General features: G+C 47.3%; 11 non-coding genes across 11 annotated transcripts; all 11 read right to left on the bottom strand.

The window, feature by feature from the left end:
- Window positions 1-3,512: 3,512 nt before the first annotated feature.
- Window positions 3,513-3,584, bottom strand: TRNAD-GUC (transfer RNA aspartic acid (anticodon GUC)). Its single transcript has one exon. It is a non-coding gene; the product is annotated as a tRNA-Asp (tRNA).
- A 1,614-nt stretch (window positions 3,585-5,198) lies between these two features.
- Window positions 5,199-5,272, bottom strand: TRNAI-AAU (transfer RNA isoleucine (anticodon AAU)). The gene has a single exon. It is a non-coding gene; the product is annotated as a tRNA-Ile (tRNA).
- Window positions 5,273-7,112: 1,840 nt separating this feature from the next.
- Window positions 7,113-7,186, bottom strand: TRNAI-AAU (transfer RNA isoleucine (anticodon AAU)). The gene has a single exon. It is a non-coding gene; the product is annotated as a tRNA-Ile (tRNA).
- Window positions 7,187-9,139: 1,953 nt separating this feature from the next.
- TRNAD-GUC (transfer RNA aspartic acid (anticodon GUC)) lies at window positions 9,140-9,211 on the bottom strand. Its single transcript has one exon. It is a non-coding gene; the product is annotated as a tRNA-Asp (tRNA).
- A 129-nt stretch (window positions 9,212-9,340) lies between these two features.
- On the bottom strand, window positions 9,341-9,414 carry TRNAI-AAU (transfer RNA isoleucine (anticodon AAU)). The gene has a single exon. It is a non-coding gene; the product is annotated as a tRNA-Ile (tRNA).
- Window positions 9,415-11,393: 1,979 nt separating this feature from the next.
- TRNAD-GUC (transfer RNA aspartic acid (anticodon GUC)) lies at window positions 11,394-11,465 on the bottom strand. The gene has a single exon. It is a non-coding gene; the product is annotated as a tRNA-Asp (tRNA).
- Window positions 11,466-11,594: 129 nt separating this feature from the next.
- On the bottom strand, window positions 11,595-11,668 carry TRNAI-AAU (transfer RNA isoleucine (anticodon AAU)). The gene has a single exon. It is a non-coding gene; the product is annotated as a tRNA-Ile (tRNA).
- Window positions 11,669-13,079: 1,411 nt separating this feature from the next.
- TRNAI-AAU (transfer RNA isoleucine (anticodon AAU)) lies at window positions 13,080-13,153 on the bottom strand. Its single transcript has one exon. It is a non-coding gene; the product is annotated as a tRNA-Ile (tRNA).
- Window positions 13,154-14,992: 1,839 nt separating this feature from the next.
- Window positions 14,993-15,066, bottom strand: TRNAI-AAU (transfer RNA isoleucine (anticodon AAU)). Its single transcript has one exon. It is a non-coding gene; the product is annotated as a tRNA-Ile (tRNA).
- Window positions 15,067-16,267: 1,201 nt separating this feature from the next.
- On the bottom strand, window positions 16,268-16,339 carry TRNAD-GUC (transfer RNA aspartic acid (anticodon GUC)). Its single transcript has one exon. It is a non-coding gene; the product is annotated as a tRNA-Asp (tRNA).
- Window positions 16,340-16,468: 129 nt separating this feature from the next.
- TRNAI-AAU (transfer RNA isoleucine (anticodon AAU)) lies at window positions 16,469-16,542 on the bottom strand. Its single transcript has one exon. It is a non-coding gene; the product is annotated as a tRNA-Ile (tRNA).
- Between the last annotated feature and the right edge of the window lie 1,438 nt (window positions 16,543-17,980).

Raw genomic sequence — 17,980 nt, 5'->3', positions numbered from 1 at the left:
TCTTTTTAAATTTCCATCTTTATTTCCATGGAGTCTCTGGAGACTTAAGACTTTGGTTTCTTTCTACCTTTAAGGTTCCTGACGCTCTATCTAGGATTTTACCTCCTTTTTCCTTAGTTTTCTAACTCATGACTTTGGGAAAACGGGTCCCAGGTGACAAAATCAGTCGCTGAACATCTACGTTATGCTCTGCTGCAAACTAATGTCAGGAATCCATTAAATAAGGCTCTGTCCGTGGGCATCTCCCATACGGACGTTTGTTTCCCCTGGCCAATCTCAGCGGGCTCCTTTCGGCATGTGGTTTCGGCCTATTCGCTCCATGGATTGGGGATATCTACAGAGTTTTTCAGCTTAAACCTTCAGGAAACTGAGGTAGGATAAGTGTGGGTTCTCTCTGTGCAACGACTTAATGGCTTCTTTTTTTGTAGATCTCTTTTTAAAATTCCATCTTTATTTCCATGGAGACTCTGGAGACTCTGGAGACTTAAGACTTTGGATTCCTTTTTCCTGAGTTTTCTTTGGTGCACAAAGAAAACAATTGCCTCCCCGTCGGGGAATCGAACCCCAGTCTCCCGCGTGACAGGCGGGGATACTCACCACTATACTAACGAGGAATGGGTATGGTGCTTGCCATCACGGTAACCTGCTTAAATGAAGACAGCAGCAATTTCCACCCACGAGATCTAGGCAGTAGGGAGAAAAAGGAGTTTGAGACTGGTACGGTCAAAAAAGAGGAGACGGACTGGCCCGTACGGGGATCGAACCCGCGACCTTGGCGTTATTAGCACCACACTCTAACCAGCTGAGCTAACCGGCAATGTTGCGCATGTCGGCTGCCCCGGCCGACACCAGTGGGGATCTCACATGTGTCCCAGTCCTTAGAATAGGTACTGATAGCAGTGTGGAGAAAGGGAAGGGTGTCTCTTTCTCTGTCCTTGTCAGAGGCGACATCACGAGTGCTAGGGCTGACTGTGAACTGGGAACTGTATTCGAAACTTTATTCCACAAGAGAAGGAATCAGAAAGTATAGGAAATAACACGGCACCTGGAAGAGTTTGCAATCTAAAAGCCATAGGCCTTAGGCATGGGCTACACGGGGCCTTGTTGTAGCGCCAGTGATTGAGGGAAAGCTGCAGTCCGCATTTCAGCTGCAACTAACTCATGACTTTGGGCAAACGGGTCCCAGGTGACGAAATCAGTCGCTGACCGTCTACTTTACAAGTTATTGACTCTGGTATATGCTGTGCTGCAAACTAATGTCAGGAATCCATTGGATAAGGCTCTGGCCGTGGGCATCTCCCGTACGGACGTTTGTTTCCCCTGGCCAATCTCAGCGGGCTCCTTTCGGCATGTGGTTTCGGCCTATTCGCTCCATGGATTGGGGATATCTACAGAGTTTTTCAGCTTAAACCTTAAGGAAACTGAGGTAGGATAAGTGTGGGTTCTCTCGGTGCAACAACTTAATGGCTTCTTTTTTTGTAGATCTCTTTTTAAATTTCCATCTTTATTTCTATGGAGTCTCTGGAGACTTAAGACTTTGGTTTCTTTCTACCTTTAAGGTTCCTTACGCTCCCTCTAGGATTTTACCTCCTTTTTCCTTAGTTTTCTAACTCATGACTTTGGGAAAAAGGGTCCCAGGTGACAAAATCAGTCGCTGAACGTCTACGTTATGCTCTGCTGCAAACTAATGTCAGGAATCCATTAAATAAGGCTCTGTCCGTGGGCATCTCCCCTACGGACGTTTGTTTCCCCTGGCCAATCTCAGCGGGCTCCTTTCGGCATGTGGTTTCGGCCTATTCGCTCCATGGATTGGGGATATCTACAGAGTTTTTCAGCTTAAACCTTCAGGAAACTGAGGTAGGATAAGTGTGGGTTCTCTCTGTGCAACGACTTAATGGCTTCTTTTTTTGTAGATCTCTTTTTAAAATTCCATCTTTATTTCCATGGAGACTCTGGAGACTCTGGAGACTTAAGACTTTGGATTCCTTTTTCCTGAGTTTTCTTTGGTGCACAAAGAAAACAATTGCCTCCCCGTCGGGGAATCGAACCCCAGTCTCCTGCGTGACAGGCGGGGATACTGACCACTATACTAACGAGGAATGGGTATGGTGCTTGCCATCACGGTAACCTGCTTAAATGAAGACAGCAGCAATTTCCACCCACCAGATCTAGGCAGTAGGGAGAAAAAGGAGTTTGAGACTGGTACGGTCAAAAAAGAGGAGACGGACTGGCCCGTACGGGGATCGAACCCGCGACCTTGGCGTTATTAGCACCACGCTCTAACCAGCTTAGCTAACCGGCCATGTTGCGCATGTCGGCTGCCCCGGCCGACACCAGTGGGGATCTCACATGTGTCCCAGTCCTTAGAATAGGTACTGATAGCAGTGTGGAGAAAGGGAAGGGTGTCTCTTTCTCTGTCCTTGTCAGAGGCGACATCACGAGTGCTAGGGCTGACTGTGAACTGGGAACTGTATTCGAAACTTTATTCCACAAGAGAAGGAATCAGAAAGTATAGGAAATAACACGGCACCTGGAAGAGTTTGCAATCTAAAAGCCATAGGCCTTAGGCATGGGCTACACGGGGCCTTGTTGTAGCGCCAGTGATTGAGGGAAAGCTGCAGTCCGCATTTCAGCTGCAACTAACTCATGACTTTGGGCAAACGGGTCCCAGGTGACGAAATCAGTCGCTGACCGTCTACTTTACAAGTTATTGACTCTGGTATATGCTGTGCTGCAAACTAATGTCAGGAATCCATTGGATAAGGCTCTGGCCGTGGGCATCTCCCGTACGGACGTTTGTTTCCCCTGGCCAATCTCAGTGGGCTCCTTTCGGCATGTGGTTTCGGCCTATTCGCTCCATGGATTGGGGATATCTACAGAGTTTTTCAGCTTAAACCTTAAGGAAACTGAGGTAGGATAAGTGTGGGTTCTCTCGGTGCAACGACTTAATGGCTTCTTTTTTTGTAGATCTCTTTTTAAATTTCCATCTTTATTTCCATGGAGTCTCTGGAGACTTAAGACTTTGGTTTCTTTCTACCTTTAAGGTTCCTGACGCTCTATCTAGGATTTTACCTCCTTTTTCCTTAGTTTTCTAACTCATGACTTTGGGAAAACGGGTCCCAGGTGACAAAATCAGTCGCTGAACATCTACGTTATGCTCTGCTGCAAACTAATGTCAGGAATCCATTAAATAAGGCTCTGTCCGTGGGCATCTCCCATACGGACGTTTGTTTCCCCTGGCCAATCTCAGCGGGCTCCTTTCGGCATGTGGTTTCGGCCTATTCGCTCCATGGATTGGGGATATCTACAGAGTTTTTCAGCTTAAACCTTCAGGAAACTGAGGTAGGATAAGTGTGGGTTCTCTCTGTGCAACGACTTAATGGCTTCTTTTTTTGTAGATCTCTTTTTAAAATTCCATCTTTATTTCCATGGAGACTCTGGAGACTCTGGAGACTTAAGACTTTGGATTCCTTTTTCCTGAGTTTTCTTTGGTGCACAAAGAAAACAATTGCCTCCCCGTCGGGGAATCGAACCCCGGTCTCCCGCGTGACAGGCGGGGATACTCACCACTATACTAACGAGGAATGGGTATGGTGCTTGCCATCACGGTAACCTGCTTAAATGAAGACAGCAGCAATTTCCACCCACGAGATCTAGGCAGTAGGGAGAAAAAGGAGTTTGAGACTGGTACGGTCAAAAAAGAGGAGACGGACTGGCCCGTACGGGGATCGAACCCGCGACCTTGGCGTTATTAGCACCACACTCTAACCAGCTGAGCTAACCGGCAATGTTGCGCATGTCGGCTGCCCCGGCCGACACCAGTGGGGATCTCACATGTGTCCCAGTCCTTAGAATAGGTACTGATAGCAGTGTGGAGAAAGGGAAGGGTGTCTCTTTCTCTGTCCTTGTCAGAGGCGACATCACGAGTGCTAGGGCTGACTGTGAACTGGGAACTGTATTCGAAACTTTATTCCACAAGAGAAGGAATCAGAAAGTATAGGAAATAACACGGCACCTGGAAGAGTTTGCAATCTAAAAGCCATAGGCCTTAGGCATGGGCTACACGGGGCCTTGTTGTAGCGCCAGTGATTGAGGGAAAGCTGCAGTCCGCATTTCAGCTGCAACTAACTCATGACTTTGGGCAAACGGGTCCCAGGTGACGAAATCAGTCGCTGACCGTCTACTTTACAAGTTATTGACTCTGGTATATGCTGTGCTGCAAACTAATGTCAGGAATCCATTGGATAAGGCTCTGGCCGTGGGCATCTCCCGTACGGACGTTTGTTTCCCCTGGCCAATCTCAGCGGGCTCCTTTCGGCATGTGGTTTCGGCCTATTCGCTCCATGGATTGGGGATATCTACAGAGTTTTTCAGCTTAAACCTTAAGGAAACTGAGGTAGGATAAGTGTGGGTTCTCTCGGTGCAACAACTTAATGGCTTCTTTTTTTGTAGATCTCTTTTTAAATTTCCATCTTTATTTCCATGGAGTCTCTGGAGACTTAAGACTTTGGTTTCTTTCTACCTTTAAGGTTCCTTACGCTCCCTCTAGGATTTTACCTCCTTTTTCCTTAGTTTTCTAACTCATGACTTTGGGAAAAAGGGTCCCAGGTGACAAAATCAGTCGCTGAACGTCTACGTTATGCTCTGCTGCAAACTAATGTCAGGAATCCATTAAATAAGGCTCTGTCCGTGGGCATCTCCCGTACGGACGTTTGTTTCCCCTGGCCAATCTCAGCGGGCTCCTTTCGGCATGTGGTTTCGGCCTATTCGCTCCATGGATTGGGGATATCTACAGAGTTTTTCAGCTTAAACCTTCAGGAAACTGAGGTAGGATAAGTGTGGGTTCTCTCTGTGCAACGACTTAATGGCTTCTTTTTTTGTAGATCTCTTTTTAAAATTCCATCTTTATTTCCATGGAGACTCTGGAGACTCTGGAGACTTAAGACTTTGGATTCCTTTTTCCTGAGTTTTCTTTGGTGCACAAAGAAAACAATTGCCTCCCCGTCGGGGAATCGAACCCCAGTCTCCTGCGTGACAGGCGGGGATACTGACCACTATACTAACAAAGAATGGGTATGGTGCTTGCCATCACGGTAACCTGCTTAAATGAAGACAGCAGCAATTTCCACCCACCAGATCTAGGCAGTAGGGAGAAAAAGGAGTTTGAGACTGGTACGGTCAAAAAAGAGGAGACGGACTGGCCCGTACGGGGATCGAACCCGCGACCTTGGCGTTATTAGCACCACGCTCTAACCAGCTGAGCTAACCGGCCATGTTGCGCATGTCGGCTGCCCCGGCCGACACCAGTGGGGATCTCACATGTGTCCCAGTCCTTAGAATAGGTACTGATAGCAGTGTGGAGAAAGGGAAGGGTGTCTCTTTCTCTGTCCTTGTCAGAGGCGACATCACGAGTGCTAGGGCTGACTGTGAACTGGGAACTGTATTCGAAACTTTATTCCACAAGAGAAGGAATCAGAAAGTATAGGAAATAACACGGCACCTGGAAGAGTTTGCAATCTAAAAGCCATAGGCCTTAGGCATGGGCTACACGGGGCCTTGTTGTAGCGCCAGTGATTGAGGGAAAGCTGCAGTCCGCATTTCAGCTGCAACTAACTCATGACTTTGGGAAAACGGGTCCCAGGTGACGAAATCAGTCGCTGACCGTCTACTTTACAAGTTATTGACTCTGGTATATGCTGTGCTGCAAACTAATGTCAGGAATCCATTGGATAAGGCTCTGGCCGTGGGCATCTCCCGTACGGACGTTTGTTTCCCCTGGCCAATCTCAGCGGGCTCCTTTCGGCATGTGGTTTCGGCCTATTCGCTCCATGGATTGGGGATATCTACAGAGTTTTTCAGCTTAAACCTTAAGGAAACTGAGGTAGGATAAGTGTGGGTTCTCTCGGTGCAACAACTTAATGGCTTCTTTTTTTGTAGATCTCTTTTTAAATTTCCATCTTTATTTCCATGGAGTCTCTGGAGACTTAAGACTTTGGTTTCTTTCTACCTTTAAGGTTCCTTACGCTCCCTCTAGGATTTTACCTCCTTTTTCCTTAGTTTTCTAACTCATGACTTTGGGAAAAAGGGTCCCAGGTGACAAAATCAGTCGCTGAACGTCTACGTTATGCTCTGCTGCAAACTAATGTCAGGAATCCATTAAATAAGGCTCTGTCCGTGGGCATCTCCCGTACGGACGTTTGTTTCCCCTGGCCAATCTCAGCGGGCTCCTTTCGGCATGTGGTTTCGGCCTATTCGCTCCATGGATTGGGGATATCTACAGAGTTTTTCAGCTTAAACCTTCAGGAAACTGAGGTAGGATAAGTGTGGGTTCTCTCTGTGCAACAACTTAATGGCTTCTTTTTTTGTAGATCTCTTTTTAAAATTCCATCTTTATTTCCATGGAGACTCTGGAGACTTAAGACTTTGGTTTCTTTCTACCTTTAAGGTTCCTTACGCTCCCTCTAGGATTTTACCTCCTTTTTCCTTAGTTTTCTAACTCATGACTTTGGGAAAAAGGGTCCCAGGTGACAAAATCAGTCGCTGAACGTCTACGTTATGCTCTGCTGCAAACTAATGTCAGGAATCCATTAAATAAGGCTCTGTCCGTGGGCATCTCCCGTACGGACGTTTGTTTCCCCTGGCCAATCTCAGCGGGCTCCTTTCGGCATGTGGTTTCGGCCTATTCGCTCCATGGATGGGGATATCTACAGAGTTTTTCAGCTTAAACCTTCAGGAAACTGAGGTAGGATAAGTGTGGGTTCTCTCTGTGCAACGACTTAATGGCTTCTTTTTTTGTAGATCTCTTTTTAAAATTCCATCTTTATTTCCATGGAGACTCTGGAGACTCTGGAGACTTAAGACTTTGGATTCCTTTTTCCTGAGTTTTCTTTGGTGCACAAAGAAAACAATTGCCCCCCGTCGGGGAATCGAACCCCGGTCTCCCGCGTGACAGGCGGGGATACTCACCACTATACTAACGAGGAATGGGTATAGTGCTTGCCATCACGGTAACCTGCTTAAATGAAGACAGCAGCAATTTCCACCCACCAGATCTAGGCAGTAGGGAGAAAAAGGAGTTTGAGACTGGTACGGTCAAAAAAGAGGAGACGGACTGGCCCGTACGGGGATCGAACCCGCGACCTTGGCGTTATTAGCACCACGCTCTAACCAGCTGAGCTAACCGGCCATGTTGCGCATGTCGGCTGCCCCGGCCGACACCAGTGGGGATCTCACATGTGTCCCAGTCCTTAGAATAGGTGCTGATAGCAGTGTGGAGAAAGGGAAGGGTGTCTCTTTCTCTGTCCTTGTCAGAGGCGACATCACGAGTGCTAGGGCTGACTGTGAACTGGGAACTGTATTCGAAACTTTATTCCACAAGAGAAGGAATCAGAAAGTATAGGAAATAACACGGCACCTGGAAGAGTTTGCAATCTAAAAGCCATAGGCCTTAGGCATGGGCTACACGGGGCCTTGTTGTAGCGCCAGTGATTGAGGGAAAGCTGCAGTCCGCATTTCAGCTGCAACTAACTCATGAAAATCAGTCGCTGACCGTCTACTTTACAAGTTATTGACTCTGGTATATGCTGTGCTGCAAACTAATGTCAGGAATCCATTGGATAAGGCTCTGGCCGTGGGCATCTCCAGTACGGACGTTTGTTTCCCCTGGCCAATCTCAGCGGGCTCCTTTCGGCATGTGGTTTCGGCCTATTCGCTCCATGGATTGGGGATATCTACAGAGTTTTTCAGCGTGACAGGCGGGGATACTCACCACTATACTAACGAGGAATGGGTATGGTGCTTGCCATCACGGTAACCTGCTTAAATGAAGACAGCAGCAATTTCCACCCACCAGATCTAGGCAGTAGGGAGAAAAAGGAGTTTGAGACTGGTACGGTCAAAAAAGAGGAGACGGACTGGCCCGTACGGGGATCGAACCCGCGACTTTGGCGTTATTAGCACCACGCTCTAACCAGCTGAGCTAACCGGCCATGTTGCGCATGTTGGCTGCCCCGGCCGACACCAGTGGGGATCTCACATGTGTCCCAGTCCTTAGAATAGGTACTGATAGCAGTGTGGAGAAAGGGAAGGGTGTCTCTTTCTCTGTCCTTGTCAGAGGCGACATCACGAGTGCTAGGGCTGACTGTGAACTGGGAACTGTATTCGAAACTTTATTCCACAAGAGAAGGAATCAGAAAGTATAGGAAATAACACGGCACCTGGAAGAGTTTGCAATCTAAAAGCCATAGGCCTTAGGCATGGGCTACACGGGGCCTTGTTGTAGCGCCAGTGATTGAAGGAAAGCTGCAGTCCGCATTTCAGCTGCAACTAACTCATGACTTTGGGCACACAGGTCCCAGGTGACGAAATCAGTCGCTGACTGTCTACTTTACAAGTTATTGACTCTGGTATATGCTGTGCTGCAAACTAATGTCAGGAATCCATTGGATAAGGCTCTGGCCGTGGGCATCTCCCGTACGGACGTTTGTTTCCCCTGGCCAATCTCAGCGGGCTCCTTTCGGCATGTGGTTTCGGCCTATTCGCTCCATGGATTGGGGATATCTACAGAGTTTTTCAGCTTAAACCTTAAGGAAACTGAGGTAGGATAAGTGTGGGTTCTCTCGGTGCAACAACCTAATGGCTTCTTTTTTTGTAGATCTCTTTTTAAATTTCCATCTTTATTTCCATGGAGTCTCTGGAGACTTAAGACTTTGGTTTCTTTCTACCTTTAAGGTTCCTTACACTCCCTCTAGGATTTTACCTCCTTTTTCCTTAGTTTTCTAACTCATGACTTTGGGAAAAAGGGTCCCAGGTGACAAAATCAGTCGCTGAACGTCTACGTTATGCTATGCTGCAAACTAATGTCAGGAATCCATTAAATAAGGCTCTGTCCGTGGGCATCTCCCGTACGGACATTTGTTTCCCCTGGCCAATCTACAGAGTTTTTCAGCTTAAACCTTCAGGAAACTGAGGTAGGATAAGTGTGGGTTCTCTCTGTGCAACGACTTAATGGCTTCTTTTTTTGTAGATCTCTTTTTAAAATTCCATCTTTATTTCCATGGAGACTCTGGAGACTCTGGAGACTTAAGACTTTGGATTCCTTTTTCCTGAGTTTTCTTTGGTGCACAAAGAAAACAATTGCCTCCCCGTCAGGGAATCGAACCCCGGTCTCCCGCGTGACAGGCGGGGATACTCACCACTATACTAACGAGGAATGGGTAGGGTGCTTGCCATCACGGTAACCTGCTTAAATGAAGACAGCAGCAATTTCCACCCACCAGATCTAGGCAGTAGGGAGAAAAAGGAGTTTGAGACTGGTACGGTCAAAAAAGAGGAGACGGACTGGCCCGTACGGGGATCGAACCCGCGACCTTGGCGTTATTAGCACCACGCTCTAACCAGCTGAGCTAACCGGCCATGTTGCGCATGTCGGCTGCCCCGGCCGACACCCGTGGGGATCTCACATGTGTCCCAGTCCTTAGAATAGGTACTGATAGCAGTGTGGAGAAAGGGAAGGGTGTCTCTTTCTCTGTCCTTGTCAGAGGCGACATCACGAGTGCTAGGGCTGACTGTGAACTGGGAACTGTATTCGAAACTTTATTCCACAAGAGAAGGAATCAGAAAGTATAGGAAATAACACGGCACCTGGAAGAGTTTGCAATCTAAAAGCCATAGGCCTTAGGCATGGGCTACACGGGGCCTTGTTGTAGCGCCAGTGATTGAGGGAAAGCTCTAACCAGCTGAGCTAACCGGCCATGTTGCGCATGTCGGCTGCCCCGGCCGACACCAGTGGGGATCTCACATGTGTCCCAGTCCTTAGAATAGGTACTGATAGCAGTGTGGAGAAAGGGAAGGGTGTCTCTTTCTCTGTCCTTGTCAGAGGCGACATCACGAGTGCTAGGGCTGACTGTGAACTGGGAACTGTATTCGAAACTTTATTCCACAAGAGAAGGAATCAGAAAGTATAGGAAATAACACGGCACCTGGAAGAGTTTGCAATCTAAAAGCCATAGGCCTTAGGCATGGGCTACACGGGGCCTTGTTGTAGCGCCAGTGATTGAGGGAAAGCTGCAGTCCGCATTTCAGCTGCAACTAACTCATGACTTTGGACAAACGGGTCCCAGGTGACGAAATCAGTCGCTGACCGTCTACTTTACAAGTTATTGACTCTGGTATATGCTGTGCTGCAAACTAATGTCAGGAATCCATTGGATAAGGCTCTGGCCGTGGGCATCTCCCGTACGGACGTTTGTTTCCCCTGGCCAATCTCAGCGGGCTCCTTTCGGCATGTGGTTTCGGCCTATTCGCTCCATGGATTGGGGATATCTACAGAGTTTTTCAGCTTAAACCTTAAGGAAACTGAGGTAGGATAAGTGTGGGTTCTCTCGGTGCAACAACTTAATGGCTTCTTTTTTTGTAGATCTCTTTTTAAATTTCCATCTTTATTTCCATGGAGTCTCTGGAGACTTAAGACTTTGGTTTCTTTCTACCTTTAAGGTTCCTTACGCTCCCTCTAGGATTTTACCTCCTTTTTCCTTAGTTTTCTAACTCATGACTTTGGGAAAAAGGGTCCCAGGTGACAAAATCAGTCGCTGAACGTCTACGTTATGCTCTGCTGCAAACTAATGTCAGGAATCCATTAAATAAGGCTCTGTCCGTGGGCATCTCCCGTACGGACGTTTGTTTCCCCTGGCCAATCTCAGCGGGCTCCTTTCGGCATGTGGTTTCGGCCTATTCGCTCCATGGATTGGGGATATCTACAGAATTTTTCAGCTTAAACCTTCAGGAAACTGAGGTAGGATAAGTGTGGGTTCTCTCTGTGCAACAACTTAATGGCTTCTTTTTTTGTAGATCTCTTTTTAAAATTCCATCTTTATTTCCATGGAGACTCTGGAGACTTAAGACTTTGGTTTCTTTCTACCTTTAAGGTTCCTTACGCTCCCTCTAGGATTTTACCTCCTTTTTCCTTAGTTTTCTAACTCATGACTTTGGGAAAAAGGGTCCCAGGTGACAAAATCAGTCGCTGAACGTCTACGTTATGCTCTGCTGCAAACTAATGTCAGGAATCCATTAAATAAGGCTCTGTCCGTGGGCATCTCCCGTACGGACGTTTGTTTCCCCTGGCCAATCTCAGCGGGCTCCTTTCGGCATGTGGTTTCGGCCTATTCGCTCCATGGATTGGGGATATCTACAGAGTTTTTCAGCTTAAACCTTCAGGAAACTGAGGTAGGATAAGTGTGGGTTCTCTCTGTGCAACGACTTAATGGCTTCTTTTTTTGTAGATCTCTTTTTAAAATTCCATCTTTATTTCCATGGAGACTCTGGAGACTCTGGAGACTTAAGACTTTGGATTCCTTTTTCCTGAGTTTTCTTTGGTGCACAAAGAAAACAATTGCCTCCCCGTCGGGGAATCGAACCCCGGTCTCCCGCGTGACAGGCGGGGATACTCACCACTATACTAACGAGGAATGGGTATGGTGCTTGCCATCACGGTAACCTGCTTAAATGAAGACAGCAGCAATTTCCACCCACCAGATCTAGGCAGTAGGGAGAAAAATTAGTTTGAGACTGGTACGGTCAAAAAAGAGGAGACGAACTGGCCCGTACGGGGATCGAACCCGCGACCTTGGCGTTATTAGCACCACGCTCTAACCAGCTGAGCTAACCGGCCATGTTGCGCATGTCGGTTGCCCCGGCCGACACCAGTGGGGATCTCACATGTGTCCCAGTCCTTAGAATAGGTACTGATAGCAGTGTGGAGAAAGGGAAGGGTGTCTCTTTCTCTGTCCTTGTCAGAGGCGACATCACGAGTGCTAGGGCTGACTGTGAACTGGGAACTGTATTCGAAACTTTATTCCACAAGAGAAGGAATCAGAAAGTATAGGAAATAACACGGCACCTGGAAGAGTTTGCAATCTAAAAGCCATAGGCCTTAGGCATGGGCTACACGGGGCCTTGTTGTAGCGCCAGTGATTGAGGGAAAGCTGCAGTCCGCATTTCAGCTGCAACTAACTCATGACTTTGGGCAAACGGGTCCCAGGTGACGAAATCAGTCGCTGACCGTCTACTTTACAAGTTATTGACTCTGGTATATGCTGTGCTGCAAACTAATGTCAGGAATCCATTGGATAAGGCTCTGGCCGTGGGCATCTCCCGTACGGACGTTTGTTTCCCCTGGCCAATCTCAGCGGGCTCCTTTCGGCATGTGGTTTCGGCCTATTCGCTCCATGGATTGGGGATATCTACAGAGTTTTTCAGCTTAAACCTTAAGGAAACTGAGGTAGGATAAGTGTGGGTTCTCTCGGTGCAACAACTTAATGGCTTCTTTTTTTGTAGATCTCTTTTTAAATTTCCATCTTTATTTCCATGGAGTCTCTGGAGACTTAAGACTTTGGTTTCTTTCTACCTTTAAGGTTCCTTACGCTCCCTCTAGGATTTTACCTCCTTTTTCCTTAGTTTTCTAACTCATGACTTTGGGAAAAAGGGTCCCAGGTGACAAAATCAGTCGCTGAACGTCTACGTTATGCTCTGCTGCAAACTAATGTCAGGAATCCATTAAATAAGGCTCTGTCCGTGGGCATCTCCCGTACGGACGTTTGTTTCCCCTGGCCAATCTCAGCGGGCTCCTTTCGGCATGTGGTTTCGGCCTATTCGCTCCATGGATTGGGGATATCTACAGAGTTTTTCAGCTTAAACCTTCAGGAAACTGAGGTAGGATAAGTGTGGGTTCTCTCTGTGCAACGACTTAATGGCTTCTTTTTTTGTAGATCTCTTTTTAAAATTCCATCTTTATTTCCATGGAGACTCTGGAGACTCTGGAGACTTAAGACTTTGGATTACTTTTTCCAGAGTTTTCTTTGGTGCACAAAGAAAACAATTGCCTCCCCTTCGGGGAATCGAACCCCGGTCTCCCGCGTGACAGGCGGGGATACTCACCACTATACTAACGAGGAATGGGTATGGTGCTTGCCATCACGGTAACCTGCTTAAATGAAGACAGCAGCAATTTCCACCCACCAGATCTAGGCAGTAGGGAGAAAAAGGAGTTTGAGACTGGTACGGTCAAAAAAGAGGAGACGGACTGGCCCGTACGGGGATCGAACCCGCGACCTTGGCGTTATTAGCACCACGCTCTAACCAGCTGAGCTAACCGGCCATGTTGCGCATGTCGGCTGCCCCGGCCGACACCAGTGGGGATCTCACATGTGTCCCAGTCCTTAGAATAGGTACTGATAGCAGTGTGGAGAAAGGGAAGGGTGTCTCTTTCTCTGTCCTTGTCAGAGGCGACATCACGAGTGCTAGGGCTGACTGTGAACTGGGAACTGTATTCGAAACTTTATTCCACAAGAGAAGGAATCAGAAAGTATAGGAAATAACACGGCACCTGGAAGAGTTTGCAATCTAAAAGCCATAGGCCTTAGGCATGGGCTACACGGGGCCTTGTTGTAGCGCCAGTGATTGAGGGAAAGCTGCAGTCCGCATTTCAGCTGCAACTAACTCATGACTTTGGGCAAACGGGTCCCAGGTGACGAAATCAGTCGCTGACCGTCTACTTTACAAGTTATTGACTCTGGTATATGCTGTGCTGCAAACTAATGTCAGGAATCCATTGGATAAGGCTCTGGCCGTGGGCATCTCCCGTACGGACGTTTGTTTCCCCTGGCCAATCTCAGCGGGCTGCTTTCGGCATGTGGTTTCGGCCTATTCGCTCCATGGATTGGGGATATCTACAGAGTTTTTCAGCTTAAACCTTAAGGAAACTGAGGTAGGATAAGTGTGGGTTCTCTCGGTGCAACGACTTAATGGCTTCTTTTTTTGTAGATCTCTTTTTAAATTTCCATCTTTATTTCCATGGAGTCTCTGGAGACTTAAGACTTTGGTTTCTTTCTACCTTTAAGGTTCCTTACGCTCCCTCTAGGATTTTACCTCCTTTTTCCTTAGTTTTCTAACTCATGACTTTGGGAAAAAGGGTCCCAGGTGACAAAATCAGTCGCTGAACGTCTACGTTATGCTCTGCTGCAAACTAATGTCAGGAATCCATTAAATAAGGCTCTGTCCGTGGGCATCTCCCGTACGGACGTTTGTTTCCCCTGGCCAATCTCAGCGGGCTCCTTTCTGCATGTGGTTTCGGCCTATTCGCTCCATGGATTGGGGATATCTACAGAGTTTTTCAGCTTAAACCTTCAGGAAACTGAGGTAGGATAAGTGTGGGTTCTCTCTGTGCAACAACTTAATGGCTTCTTTTTTTGTAGATCTCTTTTTAAAATTCCATCTTTATTTCCATGGAGAATCTGGAGACTTAAGACTTTGGTTTCTTTCTACCTTTAAGGTTCCTTACGCTCCCTCTAGGATTTTACCTCCTTTTTCCTTAGTTTTCTAACTCATGACTTTGGGAAAAAGGGTCCCAGGTGACAAAATCAGTCGCTGAACGTCTACGTTATGCTCTGCTGCAAACTAATGTCAGGAATCCATTAAATAAGGCTCTGTCCGTGGGCATCTCCCGTACGGACGTTTGTTTCCCCTGGCCAATCTCAGCGGGCTCCTTTCGGCATGTGGTTTCGGCCTATTCGCTCCATGGATTGGGGATATCTACAGAGTTTTTCAGCTTAAACCTTCAGGAAACTGAGGTAGGATAAGTGTGGGTTCTCTCTGTGCAACGACTTAATGGCTTCTTTTTTTGTAGATCTCTTTTTAAAATTCCATCTTTATTTCCATGGAGACTCTGGAGACTCTGGAGACTTAAGACTTTGGATTCCTTTTTCCTGAGTTTTCTTTGGTGCACAAAGAAAACAATTGCCTCCCCGTCGGGGAATCAAACCCACTCCCGCGTGACAGGCGGGGATACTCACCACTATACTAACGAGGAATGGGTATGGTGCTTGCCATCACGGTAACCTGCTTAAATGAAGACAGCAGCAATTTCCACCCACCAGATCTAGTCAGTAGGGAGAAAAAGGAGTTTGAGACTGGTACGGTCAAAAAAGAGGAGACGGACTGGCCCGTACGGGGATCGAACCCGCGACCTTGGCGTTATTAGCACCACGCTCTAACCAGCTGAGCTAACCGGCCATGTTGCGCATGTCGGCTGCCCCGGCCGACACCAGTGGGGATCTCACATGTGTCCCAGTCCTTAGAATAGGTACTGATAGCAGTGTGGAGAAAGGGAAGGGTGTCTCTTTCTCTGTCCTTGTCAGAGGCGACATCACGAGTGCTAGGGCTGACTGTGAACTGGGAACTGTATTAGAAACTTTATTCCACAAGAGAAGGAATCAGAAAGTATAGGAAATAACACGGCACCTGGAAGAGTTTGCAATCTAAAAGCCATAGGCCTTAGGCATGGGCTACACGGGGCCTTGTTGTAGCGCCAGTGATTGAGGGAAAGCTGCAGTCCGCATTTCAGTTGCAACTAACTCATGACTTTGGGCAAACGGGTCCCAGGTGACGAAATCAGTCGCTGACCGTCTACTTTACAAGTTATTGACTCTGGTATATGCTGTGCTGCAAACTAATGTCAGGAATCCATTGGATAAGGCTCTGGCCGTGGGCATCTCCCGTACGGACGTTTGTTTCCCCTGGCCAATCTCAGCGGGCTCCTTTCGGCATGTGGTTTCGGCCTATTCGCTCCATGGATTGGGGATATCTACAGAGTTTTTCAGCTTAAACCTTAAGGAAACTGAGGTAGGATAAGTGTGGGTTCTCTCGGTGCAACAACTTAATGGCTTCTTTTTTTGTAGATCTCTTTTTAAATTTCCATCTTTATTTCCATGGAGTCTCTGGAGACTTAAGACTTTGGTTTCTTTCTACCTTTAAGGTTCCTTACGCTCCCTCTAGGATTTTACCTCCTTTTTCCTTAGTTTTCTAACTCATGACTTTGGGAAAAAGGGTCCCAGGTGACAAAATCAGTCGCTGAACGTCTACGTTATGCTCTGCTGCAAACTAATGTCAGGAATCCATTAAATAAGGCTCTGTCCGTGGGCATCTCCCGTACGGACGTTTGTTTCCCCTGGCCAATCTCAGCGGGCTCCTTTCGGCATGTGGTTTCGGCCTATTCGCTCCATGGATTGGGGATATCTACAGAGTTTTTCAGCTTAAACCTTCAGGAAACTGAGGTAGGATAAGTGTGGGTTCTCTCTGTGCAACGACTTAATGGCTTCTTTTTTTGTAGATCTCTTCTTAAAATTCCATCTTTATTTCCATGGAGACTCTGGAGACTTAAGACTTTGGATTCCTTTTTCCTGAGTTTTCTTTGGTGCACAAAGAAAACAATTGCCTCCCCGTCGGGGAATCGAACCCCGGTCTCCCGCGTGACAGGCGGGGATACTCACCACTATACTAACGAGGAATGGGTATGGTGTTTGCCATCACGGTAACCTGCTTAAATGAAGACAGCAGCAATTTCCACCCACCAGATATAGGCAGTAGTGAGAAAAATTAGTTTGAGACTGGTACGGTCAAAAAAGAGGAGACGAACTGGCCCGTACGGGGATCGAACCCGCGACCTTGGCGTTATTAGCACCACGCTCTAACCAGCTGAGCTAACCGGCCATGTTGCGCATGTCGGCTGCCCCGGCCGACACCAGTGGGGATCTCACATGTGTCCCAGTCCTTAGAATAGGTACTGATAGCAGTGTGGAGAAAGGGAAGGGTGTCTCTTTCTCTGTCCTTGTCAGAGGCGACATCACGAGTGCTAGGGCTGACTGTGAACTGGGAACTGTATTCGAAACTTTATTCCACAAGAGAAGGAATCAGAAAGTATAGGAAATAACACGGCACCTGGAAGAGTTTGCAATCTAAAAGCCATAGGCCTTAGGCATGGGCTACACGGGGCCTTGTTGTAGCGCCAGTGATTGAGGGAAAGCTGCAGTCCGCATTTCAGCTGCAACTAACTCATGACTTTGGGCAAACGGGTCCCAGGTGACGAAATCAGTCGCTGACCGTCTACTTTACAAGTTATTGACTCTGGTATATGCTGTGCTGCAAACTAATGTCAGGAATCCATTGGATAAGGCTCTGGCCGTGGGCATCTCCCGTACGGACGTTTGTTTCCCCTGGCCAATCTCAGCGGGCTCCTTTCGGCATGTGGTTTCGGCCTATTCGCTCCATGGATTGGGGATATCTACAGAGTTTTTCAGCTTAAACCTTAAGGAAACTGAGGTAGGATAAGTGTGGGTTCTCTCGGTGCAACAACTTAATGGCTTCTTTTTTTGTAGATCTCTTTTTAAATTTCCATCTTTATTTCCATGGAGTCTCTGGAGACTTAAGACTTTGGTTTCTTTCTACCTTTAAGGTTCCTTACGCTCCCTCTAGGATTTTACCTCCTTTTTCCTTAGTTTTCTAACTCATGACTTTGGGAAAAAGGGTCCCAGGTGACAAAATCAGTCGCTGAACGTCTACGTTATGCTCTGCTGCAAACTAATGTCAGGAATCCATTAAATAAGGCTCTGTCCGTGGGCATCTCCCGTACGGACGTTTGTTTCCCCTGGCCAATCTCAGCGGGCTCCTTTCGGCATGTGGTTTCGGCCTATTCGCTCCATGGATTGGGGATATCTACAGAGTTTTTCAGCTTAAACCTTCAGGAAACTGAGGTAGGATAAGTGTGGGTTCTCTCTGTGCAACAACTTAATGGCTTCTTTTTTTGTAGATCTCTTTTTAAAATTCCATCTTTATTTCCATGGAGACTCTGGAGACTTAAGACTTTGGTTTCTTTCTACCTTTAAGGTTCCTTACGCTCCCTCTAGGATTTTACCTCCTTTTTCCTTAGTTTTCTAACTCATGACTTTGGGAAAAAGGGTCCCAGGTGACAAAATCAGTCGCTGAACGTCTACGTTATGCTCTGCTGCAAACTAATGTCAGGAATCCATTAAATAAGGCTCTGTCCGTGGGCATCTCCCGTACGGACGTTTGTTTCCCCTGGCCAATCTCAGCGGGCTCCTTTCGGCATGTGGTTTCGGCCTATTCGCTCCATGGATTGGGGATATCTACA

Source organism: Hyla sarda, chromosome 4 (genome assembly GCF_029499605.1).
Source record: "Hyla sarda isolate aHylSar1 chromosome 4, aHylSar1.hap1, whole genome shotgun sequence".
NCBI classification, from domain to species: domain Eukaryota; kingdom Metazoa; phylum Chordata; class Amphibia; order Anura; family Hylidae; genus Hyla; species Hyla sarda.
This window is presented reverse-complemented; position numbering and strand designations above follow the sequence as displayed.